Source organism: Onychostoma macrolepis, chromosome 24 (genome assembly GCF_012432095.1).
Source record: "Onychostoma macrolepis isolate SWU-2019 chromosome 24, ASM1243209v1, whole genome shotgun sequence".
NCBI lineage: Eukaryota > Metazoa > Chordata > Actinopteri > Cypriniformes > Cyprinidae > Onychostoma > Onychostoma macrolepis.
Genome location: NC_081178.1, coordinates 10,716,419 through 10,731,801, shown reverse-complemented (window position 1 = coordinate 10,731,801; position 15,383 = coordinate 10,716,419). Strand labels below are relative to the sequence as shown.

The 15,383-nt window shown below is 35.4% G+C and overlaps 1 long non-coding RNA gene across 4 annotated transcripts in view; it reads right to left on the bottom strand.

Annotated features, from left to right (window-relative positions):
- Positions 1-15,383, bottom strand: part of LOC131532962 (uncharacterized) — a 93,071-nt gene that overhangs the window by 47,366 nt on the left and 30,322 nt on the right. The gene's annotated exons all lie outside the window — the stretch shown is intronic.

Below are 15,383 nucleotides of genomic sequence, written 5' to 3'. Positions count from 1 at the left end.
ACGTCTGGCAAAAACACACAGTGGACTTCAAGCTTCAGTTCAAGCAAAATGGTGATGGGTGAAATTCAAAAAGTCGTAATACAGTAGAAGCTTAGATTGCGCAAGTTACACAGTCAGAAATTTATAAGAAAATGCTGCTTTGAATTTGTACATTGCAAGGCTGAAGAATCCAAACCCCATGATACAGAGATGACTGGAATGGATTTGATTAATTTTATCTGTCATTAGCGTTCACTTGAATAATACATTAACACTCACAATACTCCTTACTCAAGTATCACTTGCAAATTTAGTTATGATCTGACATGAAGCAAAATTATTAATATTCTTAAAAAGCATAGAGTCTGATTAGACCCAAGGCCTTTGATGTCAACAAAAACACGGATAAATTAAACAAAATTAAAATTTCTAATAATTATTTTAATGTTATGGCCAATGAAGATAAATGCCAAATATTATAAAAATTAAAATGCAATCTTGCCTAAATAAATAAAAATAACAAGAAATCAGTCATTTTAAATGTTAGATGTGAATTTAGACATCACAATGTTATAATGTACAGTATGAAAAATTAATATTTATAGAGATTTTTGAGATTATGAGAATGTTATGGCCAGTGATGATAAATGGGCCATATTAAAATTATTATTATTATTATTATTTTAAAAATGAATACATTTTGACTAAATTAATTTTTTTTTAATTATTTGAATTTAGGTATCACCAAATTATAATGTAGAGTATGAAAAATAGATATTTACTTTGAAATCTGAATCACTTGAATAATACATTAATACTCGTAAATTGTACAAGACAATAACTCCATATATAAAGTATAACAAAGTTTCTGCCCATCAATAATATCTTTAGCGTTGATGATGATCATAGCACAATTCAAGCCTGCAACTCATTAATTACAAGCCATTCATGAAAACTTTCATGAAAATTAACCGAATGGGTAAAGAACAAATAAATCTTTATTTTACTAGACTTCTACTCAAGTCTCACTCGCAGATTTAGTTAGGATCTGATACGAGGTTTAATTTGTGTATGCCGTTAGGATAGCGGTCTGTCGCCGAGCCTGAACGAGGAGCAGAAACAAACAATGAACAACCATAATCTGGGGCTTGAATCGTAGGTCACCGGGGGGCTGCTTGCGCTGCCTCCCAGTAAGTGTTGTGATGTCAGCTCCTTTACACACTCGCCATCCATCTTACTGAAGCAATGGAGTCCACTGCGAAAAAAGAGAGAGGGAGAGAAAAACAATGGCTGAACGTATGTTTAGGGAAATAAATGAAATCTGAGGGTAAAGTACTCCTCCCCAGATGCGAAATTTTTGACACCGAAATGGGAAACAAATGACGTAGGGGCCCCACTAGGCCACAGCAAGACAGCTGGGGGAACAAATGTCCTCTGATCTAAATGCCCTCTGGTTTTAAGCGTCTAACCTACGAGCATTACGCCGGGCCCGCTAGCTGCGGGAGAAAGGCTAACGCAAGCCATTATGCTCCTCTGCTCTTTACCTGCGCAATAGGGACGAGAGAGAAGACAATGGAGCTCATCTTCTGCTATCCACACAGCACCTGAAGCAGAGCATGTCTTATTCCTCGCCCGAGGCCTTCCACCCCGTACAGGCTCGGATCACACCAAACAGTTCATCTTTAAAGCACGTCGCATGGAGACTCCGCAGTCATACTGATACCCAGGCTAAAGGTGCGAGGCTCTAGCATGCCTTTCTATCCCAGCATGCTAAGCTCAGAAAGATATAGGCTCTTAGATGAATACCCAGCAGCCACCTACGTTATAAATAATGGCTGAGACCCATATAAATACATTGTTAGCCATAACTGAAAACAGAAAAACAGGTTAAATGAAACAAACTGACAAAATAAACTGCATTTACATCTAATTTTTCCCTTAATGTTTCCAAAACCATAGCGTTACCTAAACCATTAAAATTTAAAAATTGTATTTATTTAAAGTGCCTATTTTAAATTATTCAAACTAAAAAAAAAAACACTTGATAGGCATTTGTGCTTCTAACCACTATTTAAAGCGTCTAATTTTACAAACATTTCCATTAAACCTAAAAAAAAGCAAAATACATGTAAAACATGAAAAACAAAAAATTCCTTCATATTAATACAGTACATTGTGCCCTATCTTTAGAGTTTTTTGTTCTTTTTTGCTACTCTTGGTAATTGTTTTTCCCCCTAAACCCTTATCCCTAACTATTAAGTCACTACTTAAAGCATCTATTTTAAATTATTCAACCTGAAAAAAAAAAAAAAAAACAACACACACTTCGTCCTATTTTTGGTAAACAAATTACATTTTCTTACTAGCCTTAAATCCTTAACCCTAAATATTTAACCACTAATTAAAGCGTCCATTTTAAAATCATTAATTCAAGACATATTTGTGCTATTTTTAGTAAATAATCATTTCTAAATATAATTTGAAATATTTAACAGTAAAGTATGAAAATACTCCTCTGTAAAAAAAAAAAAATAATAAAATGGCATTCCAAACATAAACAACAGCAATGACCTCACTGCCATATTATTTACATAAAAACATTCTGTTTGATCTTCATTCTCACATCTATTTGCATATCAAATTGTGAAAGATGTGTGTAACGTGTGTGATGATTCTTGCCCAACGAGAAATAAAAGCCTGAAACCTAAACCTCGTGAAACTTTAACATTCTACTTTTGCAGCCATACAAGCAATGTTATGAATCTAGTTATGAATAAACATCTTGAATTGAATAATACAGTGACTTGTTCATTTTGTTCTATCATTTCAAAACTCTTTGATTCCTCCTCTGCCTCTTGGATCATTTCCTCTCAGTTCTGTCTCTGGCCTCACAGTCTTCAAAACAGTCTCCTCTCCCACAACCATCATAAATTAAAGACCAGCACTGGTCTTCACAGCAGCTGATGTAATTAAGCATGTCTTCTTCACACTTCTCCTACAAGGCTTCCCTTTGTTCTCCAACAGAGTATCTAAGCTTCCCTTTTAGTCATGAGCCATCTAAATGGGAGTGAATCTTATCCTTCATAAACGCTGTGACAAGCTCACCTTATTTTAACTATGTAAGATATGATAATATGAACCCTCTGTCAAAGGAGCATCATGCGGTTGCAGTTGTACTGAGTTTCATTTAAGATTTTTCTCTCTTCTAGCCATTTCTTGCGCATAACGCTCCTCATAAATCACGCTGTTCATCACACAAACAAAATATCACTTCAAGAAGGATTTTCAAAAATAAAAAAATAAATGTTGTGTAAGTGTACTACCAGTCCCAAAGGAAACCTAAATATGATTTCTCAATGCTGGAGGAAATACAGCGGACTAAAAAAAAATTGGACTAAAAATATTATTTGAAAAGCACTAATAATAATCATCATTCTAAACAAAGGCACAAAAAAGTGTACAATTGTAAGTAAACTAAATTTTATATTTTATGAAAAATATTAAATTAATTCTTTGGCAACACATGAAAATAAATATAATAGCAAAAACAAACAAAAAAATAATATAATAAATATAAATATAATTCCAAATAAATAAATAAAAATTGGTGGGGCAGGTGAAAATATCAGCAAGGCTACTAAAAAATAAATAAATAAATAAACAAACAAATGCACCACTAACCCTACAGCAATATATATATATATCTGTTGTTCTGTCTGGTTTTGCTGCATTGCATTCTGAAAGTCATTGTCTTGTTAAAGGCTGGCCCTAAAGCACTTCTAATTTCCACGGTCTACCTATGCCTCCTATTGGCCTGTTTCATTCAGTCACCCTACACTGCATGCCGAGCTCAATCTAAGAGAGCAGAAAGACAGCGAGAAATAGAGGTGGGTGAGGGTGGGGGCAAGAGGAGGGAGATGAGGTTAAGAGAGAAAGAGAGAAAGAATGATATCTTATGAATGTTGACCACTGTCTCCTTACATAAATCTGCACATTAAGTACAATAAATGAGGCTTTTGCCGCTGAGGCCCGGAGAATGGAGTCTGATTCAGTAATGTCATTTAAAAGCATTCACATCAGAGGAGATGGCGGACCCAGATTAGGAAGCCACAGTTATCATCAGGCTTGGTGTGTCACACAGAGTCCAGTGAATGATAGCTCCCAAACACAGCAAAACATGATGAGACAAGCCACACTTAGGTTTTAAATTACCCTCACTTCAGCATTTGTCTACTTGAAACTGAAATTTCTACATCTTAGTATTAAAAGAAACAAAAGAGATGCAAAACTGTTTAATATTTTATATATATATATATATATATATATATATATATATATATATATATATATATATATATATATATATAGGTACACAATATGTATGAATACACATGGATAAATAAGCGTTAACAGTCCTAAGTGGGGAAATGGCTCTAAGGTTGATTAGAAAAAGAAACTGACTCTTTAATCCAAATCTTGCTTTTAAACTCTGTTACTTCTACTGAGCCTTTTCATACTGATGAAACAAACTTAGTATTTTGTCAATCCATTTGTATTGTGAAGTCTCTCCCTGTTTACTGAAATTTTAACAAGAGTCACATTAAAAAACTAAAAATGAATAAAAATAAGTACATAATCATATATATGAATGAATAATATTACAAAAAAGCACTGTTTTCAACCCTGAAAATAAGAAAATAAGTCAAATCAGCATATTAGAATGATTTCTGAAGGATCATGTGACACTGAAGACTGCTAAAAATTCAGCTTGCCATCATATATATATATATATATACACACACACACAAAAATATATTAAAATAATATATCTCAAAATAGTATTTTATTTTTATCACAGAATTCTTTCAAAACCATTCAATAAAATCTTACCAACCCAAACTTTTGAACGGTAGAACAATATTTAAAACAGCTTAATGTTTAAAACAGTTGTGATGCTTAATATTGTTTGTAACTAATATTATTTTGTTTATATACACACCTGAAATATATGTACTGGCTTTACAAAAAAAAAAAAAATCATACAAGCCACATCTTTTAAAACATAAAGGAGGTACTGCCTCAATTTTTTATTTAAGGAAAAAGAAAAATGATTAGATCTTTTATTTTAATTCTAAAATCAAGTAAGCTTCTGATCATTTCCACATTGATGAGAGGAACCAAACTTTCTGCTTTTATTTTATGCTTTTGTTTAATCCAAAAGCTCCAGATGTATTTGGAGTGCATTTTATGTTTTAAAAGATACAAAACTATTCTGAGCTTCATACATGACCAGCGAGGACACTACATCAGTGTGAAATCACCAAACGCACGTGAATTCAGCATTAGGGCCGAAACACCATGCATTAGTATAGTAATAAATATTGATGCATGCTAAGAATGACAGCATAAATGTGTGGAATCAGAGGGATTAGAATGTTTGAAGAAATGAAGCATGTAATGACGCTAGATTCACCTCCATTATTTTCAGCCTGCCACAATTCCTCCATTACTTCACTTAAGAGGCCACATCAAAGATGCAGCTGACGCCTTTGAAGCATGTATCGGAAACTGAACTCTCAATGGCCCCATTTTACAAAGCTTGACTCCGGGATCCCACCAAGTTCCAAGAAGCATATGACCCTCCCATTAGGCAGAACACAAAAAAAGGGTCAGGCACCATTTTTGCATTTACAATACAAGAAACTTTTTTTGAAATTCCCCCACAAACCCCCGCACATTTCCATTGGTAATGAGTAAAGCGTTTGTGACTCTTTTGCAGGGGCGATAATTAATGTCCCTCTTTTCAAAGGCGGTTCATTTTAAATACTCATCTCTGCTAAATCCCTCTTTCTGCACTGAACTGCTGCTTTTTTTTTTTTTTTTTTTTAAAAGAGTAATCCTGCTATTGTTGAACCTGAACAGAAGGTGAGAGACAACGAAGCACTGAAGTGGCAAGAGACAAAAAAAATCTGGGAATCTGAGTCATCAAAAATCGAGACAGTGATCTATGCCACTGATTCGATTCTCTCTTGACACTCGGTCGCAGTGGCTCTTCGCTCGCCAGCTCAAGCTCAGACCGCATGCGGCGTGTGCCACCCGAACCAAACTAAAACTTAGAGGTTGATAAGCTAAAGTGTATTGGATTTGGTAAGAGTTAGTCGATTGTTTCTGGCCCCTGGGTGGTGGTTTATGGTAATGTTAGTATCAATACAAACAAAGGCCATACAGCTGTACAAAGCACATCAAGGAAATGAAAGACAAGGCTGCCTCTGTCAGTGCAGTGTACAATAAAAGAAGGATTTAAAGGCAGGCCGACCGATCACTGGGGAGCAACAAAATGAATGAACTGTAGAAATGCTCCGAGTTGATCCTTTTCACTAGCGGTTTAGGGACTAGCTAATGGTCGGGACAGAAAATATATAACCCAGACACGTTCGGGCATCGCAAAGGTCAGGAAAGGGTGAAACCAAGGAGACAGAATGATAGGGATCCTGTCATAAAATGCAGTTATTGAGAGAATAAGTGATGAATTTCTGTAAGCCATTAGATAAAACATTTCTGATTAGGAAGCCGTCGTCAGCCATCAGGTGAGAAATTTATATAGGGGTCAAATCTGAAGTGCAATCAATACGCTGTTTGAATTATTTAATGACAATTAAATGAAGGACGGAGGGCTTCAAGGTGAGAACAACCATTCATTTATGAAAGATATGTTGCAGATTTTTTTTAAATGAAGTATACATCACATGTACTGAAGGAACTCAAAGATCGATTACCTTGTTTGTTATTTTAACCTTTTTTGTGGTAAAAATCATGAAAAAATCACTTTGAAAGATATTAAATCTAGCATCATACTTTACATCAATTATGAAATTGAAAATAAACATCCTTGTGTTGACATTACAGTATTAAATTCTTAAGACCGGTCTGATGAAGAAACACAAGGAGATTGAGCACTTGATCCATATGAAGGGTTTATGACAAATCCCTATTATCCACATTAAACCCTTTCTTTTGTCCATTTCAGAATGTCCTCATTATTAAAATCTGGCAAAATAAAAATATAGTATTTATGCTGATGGCTTAAACTGCATTGAAATTAAGATACTTACAATAAATAAGAGCTTAAAAACCTTCAAGTGCTCAATAAAAGCTCCTTAGAATTGCAAAAAGTGGTATTTTACTGTATTACTATTTTTCTATTTCCCTATATTACTTAAAAATACTAATCTTGTTTCATCTCCTTCTCTATCATTTCGCCACTTTCTATAGTTCCGTCTCTCAAATTATACGCATATTACACCTAAAAGCAATAAAAAGGTCATCCGAAATGGCTGTTTTTAAGATTGAATCGTGAATTTCAAGGACCTATGAACGCAAGTTGCCATTATGGTCCAATTCCCAGCTTATTTCCCTGATATACATCTCCTGACCTGTATTCAAAATTCATAGTTCCACAAGTGACAAGAGCATGTCTCGGACATCTGAGAAGTAAAGGCTTATTTCTGACCTGGTCTCCATGGCAACCCAGTGCTGACTAGTAGCTGGAAGGTTTTGACACTAAGGAGAAATGTTGTAGGTCTGGCTGTCTTTGTTGAGCATTATATGTTTACATGTAAACTAGCAGGTAACTAAATCATTTAGAGACACAAATTAATAGAAAGTAAAAAAATAAATAAAAAATCAGGTTGTGCAAAATATATACTATTTGCTATGGCAAACATTTGAAGTAAATGCCATATTATTAAATAATGTAAAAATCCATTGTGATAAAAATTACAAACAGTTGTTTCCAACATATAATAAATATGAATTGTTAATATATTGATATTAATATATTAGAAAAATGTATAAAATATTTGATAATGCTATATTTTTTGGGGGAAAGAAAAAAAAAATCAATGGACTTTGCTTGCTTTTTATACAGGCCATCATACTGCAATTCATAATTATTTACCAACCCAGCGTCCAAGAATTAGCATTTTGATTTATACTGACCCTGTTCAGGTTCAGGTCAATATCACTTCCATTTCTAAATCAATTCAGGAGATGCACTGAAAATGAATTGACTGCTGAATTCCCCTTTGGTTTCCATATAAATGTCCAAAAAAATTATCCGAGTTCACCTCTTGAATCTAATTTACCTGCTTTCTGAATCAGCATACTTGAAGCTCTGACTGATTTCTATATGAGATAAATAACACATATACAAGTTAAAAACATAAAACCTATATAAACATGAAACCTCTTAGCATGATTCAATTCAGCAAAATTAGACACTTTGCTACTACAATTTGCACTGAAATTGAGAAAATAATAAATGCAAGGAACAATAGATTGTAAGAACAATCCCTGTCCTGCCTCTTTGTAATGCACAAATTGCCAAAGCTGTACTTGTAAAAGCAATCTGGCAACCCTCTTTCATTTCTCCATCTCGCTCTGCAATCCTCTAGCAGTATTAGCGATACTTGGAAAGGTCACATGATAAATGACTGACAAACAAATCAAACCATATTAGCTTGTAGCTTTGTTATCAGCCGTCGGCAGAGATAACAGAAAAATGAAGCTTCTCCAAAATAATTCGGCTGTGTTTTTTTTTTTTGCCTGCTCTGCAGTCTAAATCAGAGGGAGGGATAGAAAGGAGAGGAGGAGAAGAAAAAAATACAAGAATCTGACGGTGGCTGTTTGTCTCAGCGCCTGACAGTGGGAGAGCAATAATACGCATTAATGATGGTGCGTGTGCAAGTCTATGCAGCCAGGAGCAGTCAGTCACATTGGCTCCCAGGAGGTGCCAGTGAGCCGGGGTACACTTACACACACAGACACATATACACCTCCCCAAGGCCCCCAAGGTGAGGGTGACCACCGTCCCCCCGTCCCCTGTCTATCCTTTCAGTCAAATCAGAGTTTTCCAAAAGACTCCGACTGTTTAAGAATGGCACAGGCGTGTGGAGAAGCGGGAAGAAATTTGGAAATGGCAGTTCAGAAACAATCAAGGCGAATTTCAAACGGATTAGCCTGGGAGGTTCTGGGCACGAGTTAGATGCTATCTCAACTTTCCAACTGAAAGTCATCACACAGCCAGGAAAAATCAATCACGTCTCCTCCAGGATGAGAAAAGTAATATGAAAAACAAGTGCAATGGCTGCCGTCTGCGCAACACAAAACTGTTCTGCTCCGAAATGAATTGCCATAGATATTTCCTTCCCCAGCTTCCTGCTTTTTATTTGTGTTCCCCGTCAGCCTGTTCTCATTTCTCACTTGTACTTTTTGTAGTTGTGTATGAAAAAAAAAACTGTTCCACTGAGAAAATTTGGTAGCTATAGTTAGCAGGCTAATAGTACGCACTATTACTTACAGACAACAAAGAAACAACAAAAGAAGACAGACAAACATCATTTCTACTGTGTGGAAAACAACTTTAAATAGCAAAATGACTGAAAAAAACTTTGTTCTGCTTTTGATCTTTATACACAGTATTCTTTTGTTTTTAAATAAGACTTTTATTCTGTACTATTTATTTTTATACATTAAATGTATCAAAAGATACATTTATGTTTATGTTGCAAAAGATATTTCAAATAAATGCTGTTTATTTCTAACTTTCTATTCAAAGAATTCTGAAAAAATCTTGTATTGAGATTAGTGTATTACTTTGTATTTACACATTTTTCATATTTCTATAGACATTAATCTTCTATCAAAGAACACAAAAAAAAATGTATAGGGGTTCCCACAAAAACATGAGCAGCACAAGTGTTTTCGACATTGATAATAGTAAAAAATGTCAGCATATTATGATGATTTCTGACGCATAATGTGACACTGAGGACTGGAGTAATGACTTCTGTAAATTCACCTTTGCCATCACAGGATTAAAATATATTTAAAAAAAATATTATAATTGAAATCAGTTTTATCAAATTCTAATAATATTTCACAATATTCCTGTTTTTACTGTATTTTTGATCAATTGAATGTAGCCTTGGTGAGCATGAAAGACTTATTTCAAAAACTTTTTTTTTTAAATCTTACTGACTCCAAAGTTTTGAGTGCTAGCCTATTATACAACACAGATATTCCTTCACATTACCGCATCATTGCAGGTCATTCAAAACAATGGCTGTTTCTCAATTCCAAGAACGCAGAGAAAGGACTTGTGTTCTTGTGGAGACCGGTCTTGCCAAGCTTCCTCGGAAGAACGAACTCGGAAGGACGCGAGAACACAGAAGGCACCCTTATGAGAATTGAGATGTGCTGCGTTTTTGCTTAACTGACCGCATAGTCACAGCATAAGCAGTGGCCAATGAACAATAAATATAACATAACATTACACACAAATGTCATAACTTATTAAAACATTTATATTATAGATATTATTTTCATATAATTGTATATAGTTTTATTTTACAGCATATATGTTTAACTATGACTATGTTAAGATTCATTTTAATATGCCAATAAAAAAATACTACAGACTTTCTCCGGGTTTTATGTCTTTATTAAAATTAAGCAAAGCAAAACGATAAATGTTTACTTTCAAGAGCCGTCAAGCTTACAGTCTTCCGTACATCGGCCGCCCGCAGCGTCTTCTGGGATTTCTAACAGCTCGATTCTCTCAAGTCTGCACTCGATGCATCCTCGATATCAAGAACACATCCGGGTATTTTCATGCGTCCTCTGTTCTTGCGTTCTTGAGAACTGGAACTGAATTTCGACAGTTGATGATGACGTAGAGCGAGAACACAAGGATGCAATATCGCTGAAGAACGCATATTGAGAAACAGCCAATGTTTCTTGCACTTAAATTACCTGGTAGCAACTTTTCCATGCATTTCCTTTCCATCTTAAACCTGACAGCATCTTTAAACATGGATGTGAGTGTTAGCGGGCCGGTTTGGGCACTTTGGGTTATCCACTCCAGCTCATGGACATGACCTGAGTGGGAGAGGAAGAGATTATGGCAGAATGAGCGAGGGAGAGGGCGCTCGGGGCCCGAGCTCCCTCACATGAAGCTTTCATTACATGAAGGGCGATCCGCAGAGAAACCTGATTTACCATGGGACTGTGTACCTGCACCAGAAAGCCAGTGCTCCTGTCAACCTCCATACCGATATCTCTTACTGTAGATGGATGGCGAGAAAGAAAAAGAGAACCTAACAGTCCTTGTCAGAGCCCAATACTGTCTTTAGCCCGTGTACGGATTTGAAATAATTGCAGTTGTCATTAATGCCAAGAATCAGGCAGTGGCCTGCACTGGTGGAGCCTGGGCAGATGCTAACGAATCATGTGAAGCCATGCATACTTGACATTTATTACATAAAACAATAAGCAGAAAAAAACTCTTGCTGCATAATTACACCATTTAGACACGATCGGGATCAGACGTAATGAAAGAGACCTGCAGGAAAAAAGGAATTAGCTGCCATCTGCTTTCCTGGAGGGCCTGCCACCACCCCGGAGAGACATCACGGATAATGTGAGACTTTAGGAGCTCTGCTTTAACTGGGGAATGACACTAATTCTGGCCAATGTTTATCTCCCCTCACTGAGCAGGACTCATAAAGATTTCATGTTACTCAAATGAGCCCTACAGTTTTCGCTCTGATCGTGCTATAGATAGATGTGCTATAGACGCAGCAGGCGTTACACATTCATCTTACCGCATGCGTTTTATAGAAATGTATTAAGACAATGCGTCTTCATTTCAGACTTATGGAAAGCTTAGTTTAACACCACTGTGGTATTTCAAATTTAAATATTTATTAGGCTAAAATTTTAGTACCAGCAAATTCCCATAAATCAGATAATGGTAAAATTCTCATTTGGGGGAACTTTTCAGTCTAGGATTTAGTAATAATAATAATAAACTAAGAATTCCAGTTTGTATTTATAAAATTATCATTATGATTATAATCATTATTACATCATTCAGGTCACTTTACTTTAGTTCATAACAGTTTTCAACTTTTTTATTGTATCCACAGCTTATCCAACTTTTTCTTACAAAACTGAAAAATGTAATTAAAATGTCAAATATCATTACCATCACCCAGAAACAATATTAAAAATGTTCATCTTCACACACACTGCACTAAAAATCAAGAAGGTTGATCAAGGCCATGATCAGACACTTATTCTAAATGTTTTAAAATCTGAAATATTTTTAGAAGTCTTTTCATGTTATAAAATAGTAAAAAAAAAAAAAAAAGTGCCTTTAGTTGAATAATTACTGAAATATTAGTTGTGGACAAATTATTATTTATTCATTACTATCAACATGGTAATAATTTAATATATTATATATTATATCATATCACATCACATCACATCACATCATATCATATCATATTATATTATATAATATACCTATAAAATATTCACAAATTATGGACAAATTACTGGATAACAATTTAAATCATGTTAAACTGATCATGCAATTCAAATAATTATCTTTCTGACTTAAAAAAACAACAACATACTACTAACAAAGACACTAATTATAACATTGTTCTTGTGTATTTTGCTTATATAACATGCATGCTATACTTAAAGGACAGGTCTGATATGGGTTTTGTGCAGTTTTCTCCAGCCAAGAGCAGCAAAGGCATATATAAGGCATTATTTTGGTGCGCTCCTGGCTACAGAGAATTAGAAAATATCAGACTGTCATTGTGATTTGATACTAGGATGAAAAATGTCAAAAGTGGAGATGACAAATCAGCCCAGTGAGGAGAAGTGGCTCTCAGACAGGGGATGTCATTTGTCATGATTGCCATTTGACTGCACTCCCAGTCCCCCTCCTCCACCGGCTTTTCTGCCTACAGATGAATGATACATTGATAGCCATTAATTCTAAATTATCCAAATTTGCCTAACTGCATCTAGCATGTGCGTGGAAATCAAATTTATCAATGCTTTCCTTTTGCTTTCTCCATTTTTCTCCCCTCCACTCTCCTCTTCTTTGCCTTCTGCGAAGCCCGAACCTTTCGGTGGACAGACGGGGAATTAGATTTGCACACTGCACAATACACACAGCCAGACCATCAAACCCTAAGCTTGGTGACATTTCCGAATGTTCATCTCCCCTCATTTCAATCGTCCATTTGGAATGAATAAAACGGCCAGGCGACTTGAAAGAATGGCAGCCCCCTGAGCTTCACTGCATCTATGGCTCATATCTCCACCTCCTCCAACCCCGCCCCCTTACGCCCCCACCCCGAGCCCAACCTTTAGGAAGCCGAGAGGCTTTGTTGGAGGGGGACACAGCTGAGCCTGCCTCACATCCAGAGCCCCCTGCATAATACTGGAGGTAATTAAGCCACAGCTTCAAGGTTGCATGGACACAAGACAATTCAGCCTAATGAAGTATCGATCGGCTGCAGCAGAAGTAAAACAAGTTGACATTCATTTAGAGGTACTAGTGAGAATATACCACAATGCCACGAATGACGTAAGGCAAAAAAATGTGGGCTAGACTACAATACCTCTCGTTGAGCTACTCTGTCAAATCAACAATCAAGACTGTGTACTGTGTGTTTTGTTATTATCAAAGGGTGTAAGGAAAAGAGTTTGGTTATGAAAGAAAATAATTAATAATCGATTTCAAAGAAACCCCAGATTTAACCAAAGAAACAACAACTTTCAATAGCGTTTCTCTTAGGAATACTAAGACTTAGACTGATATCAATCGTTCGGATTATATCAGACACTGCGTTATTAACCAAATTCACAATTACTCCAATATGAAATGTCCTGAGAAACATACATGATTTGGTCTGTCAGTAGATGTTCCTGAGAACGTGATATTATTGCTCCAATGAGGCCTGATCAAGGTTTGGTTCCACTAAAAAAAAAAAGTCTACATGTCCTGAGAAAACCTCTCATAGCAGAACCCCCAAAGTGACAACCAAATTTCATCTACAAATCTGACTCATTAAAGTAGTTTGATTGACAGATGTTATGATTCACAACATTTGCCCTAGTTCCATGACTGAAAACTGTAGACTACGCCGGGCTAAACTAATGAGTTGATCTCTGAAGACCTTGGACTAGATCATCTTAGAGCAGCTTGAGAAGTCTGAGGAATTTGACTAGAACTGGAATGAATTCAGGTCCATTAAAACAGAGCTCACAACATGCACCTCTTCAGTTCTCTATGGATTAAAACAGGCATCTCCATTTTCAGTTTAATAGCATTGAATATTAACATTTTAAAATGTCTCATTTCGGACATTTATACCTTTTCAGATCAAAAAGAGGTTTTGTTGCTTTTTTACATCAGTTTAGTTTGATTAAATTAAAACCAGTGAAAATTAAAACTGTTTTACAATGTAGTAATATTTAAATTTGTAAAATCAAGTACTTCAGTTGATTGAAAATCAGGTTTTACAGAAACACTGACAATTAATGCAAGAATTGTATTAAGTCTAAAATCATTTGCATATGTAGTTTAATTTAATACTAAATAAAAACGTATTCTTTGGATATTGTTTATGAACAAAATGATACTAAATATAAACTCCTCTTTGCATTTAATGGGTAAATCCAAATTACATTTGTACAAATAATACTAAAGCAAATCTGCTGAAACAAATGATTTTTGTTGAAAAGGCTTAATTTAATTGTGTGGAAATGTTTTTCCCAAGTTAAGCTGAATTTTTTTTTTATATTAGGGAACATTAGGAAGAAGATTATACATTTAACAGGAATTGTGGAGAAAGAAAAGGTCCGACTGCTAACAAAATGCTGATAAGAAACATAATTCACCACAACTAATCAATTCATTTTATCCGAAATAAACACAGCTCTGCACTTTACATGAAATTCAAACCAAGCACTCAAAACACCCACATTTGCAGCTTATCAGCACAATCAAATGCAAACATCCGGGCGAGAACAGAATTTTTTCCTTAAGTAATTGTCAGTCTTTTAATGGAGTCCACAAATGTCAGTTGCCAATATGTTTTAGCATTAAATGCAGCAGGAAGGATCCAGAAAGGTGGGCTATTCGGCAGAACACAACACATTGTTAAACAGCCTCAATTATGCCAAATAGCCAGGTTTAGACGCATATTTGCATTGTGTAATATCTACAATCAATGCAGACATGAAAGTCAATTTGACTCGGCCTCATAGGGTGAAACTCACAGTAAGTGAAAACCACTAGCGCTTTACATAAAAAGTACAGTGAGTTCCATTTGTCAGTGGCACGGTTCAAATATTTTGACATACTTTATGATAATAGCTGCACAAACCGGCTAACAAATCACCAATCATGTGCAAACAGAAAAAAAAGGAAAAATGCACCGGTTGGATGTTTTATCTTAATGTTGTGCTTTAAATTCGTTCCACTGCCAAAAAGATCACACTGATGCATTACTGTATCGTTGTCAGAAAATGAC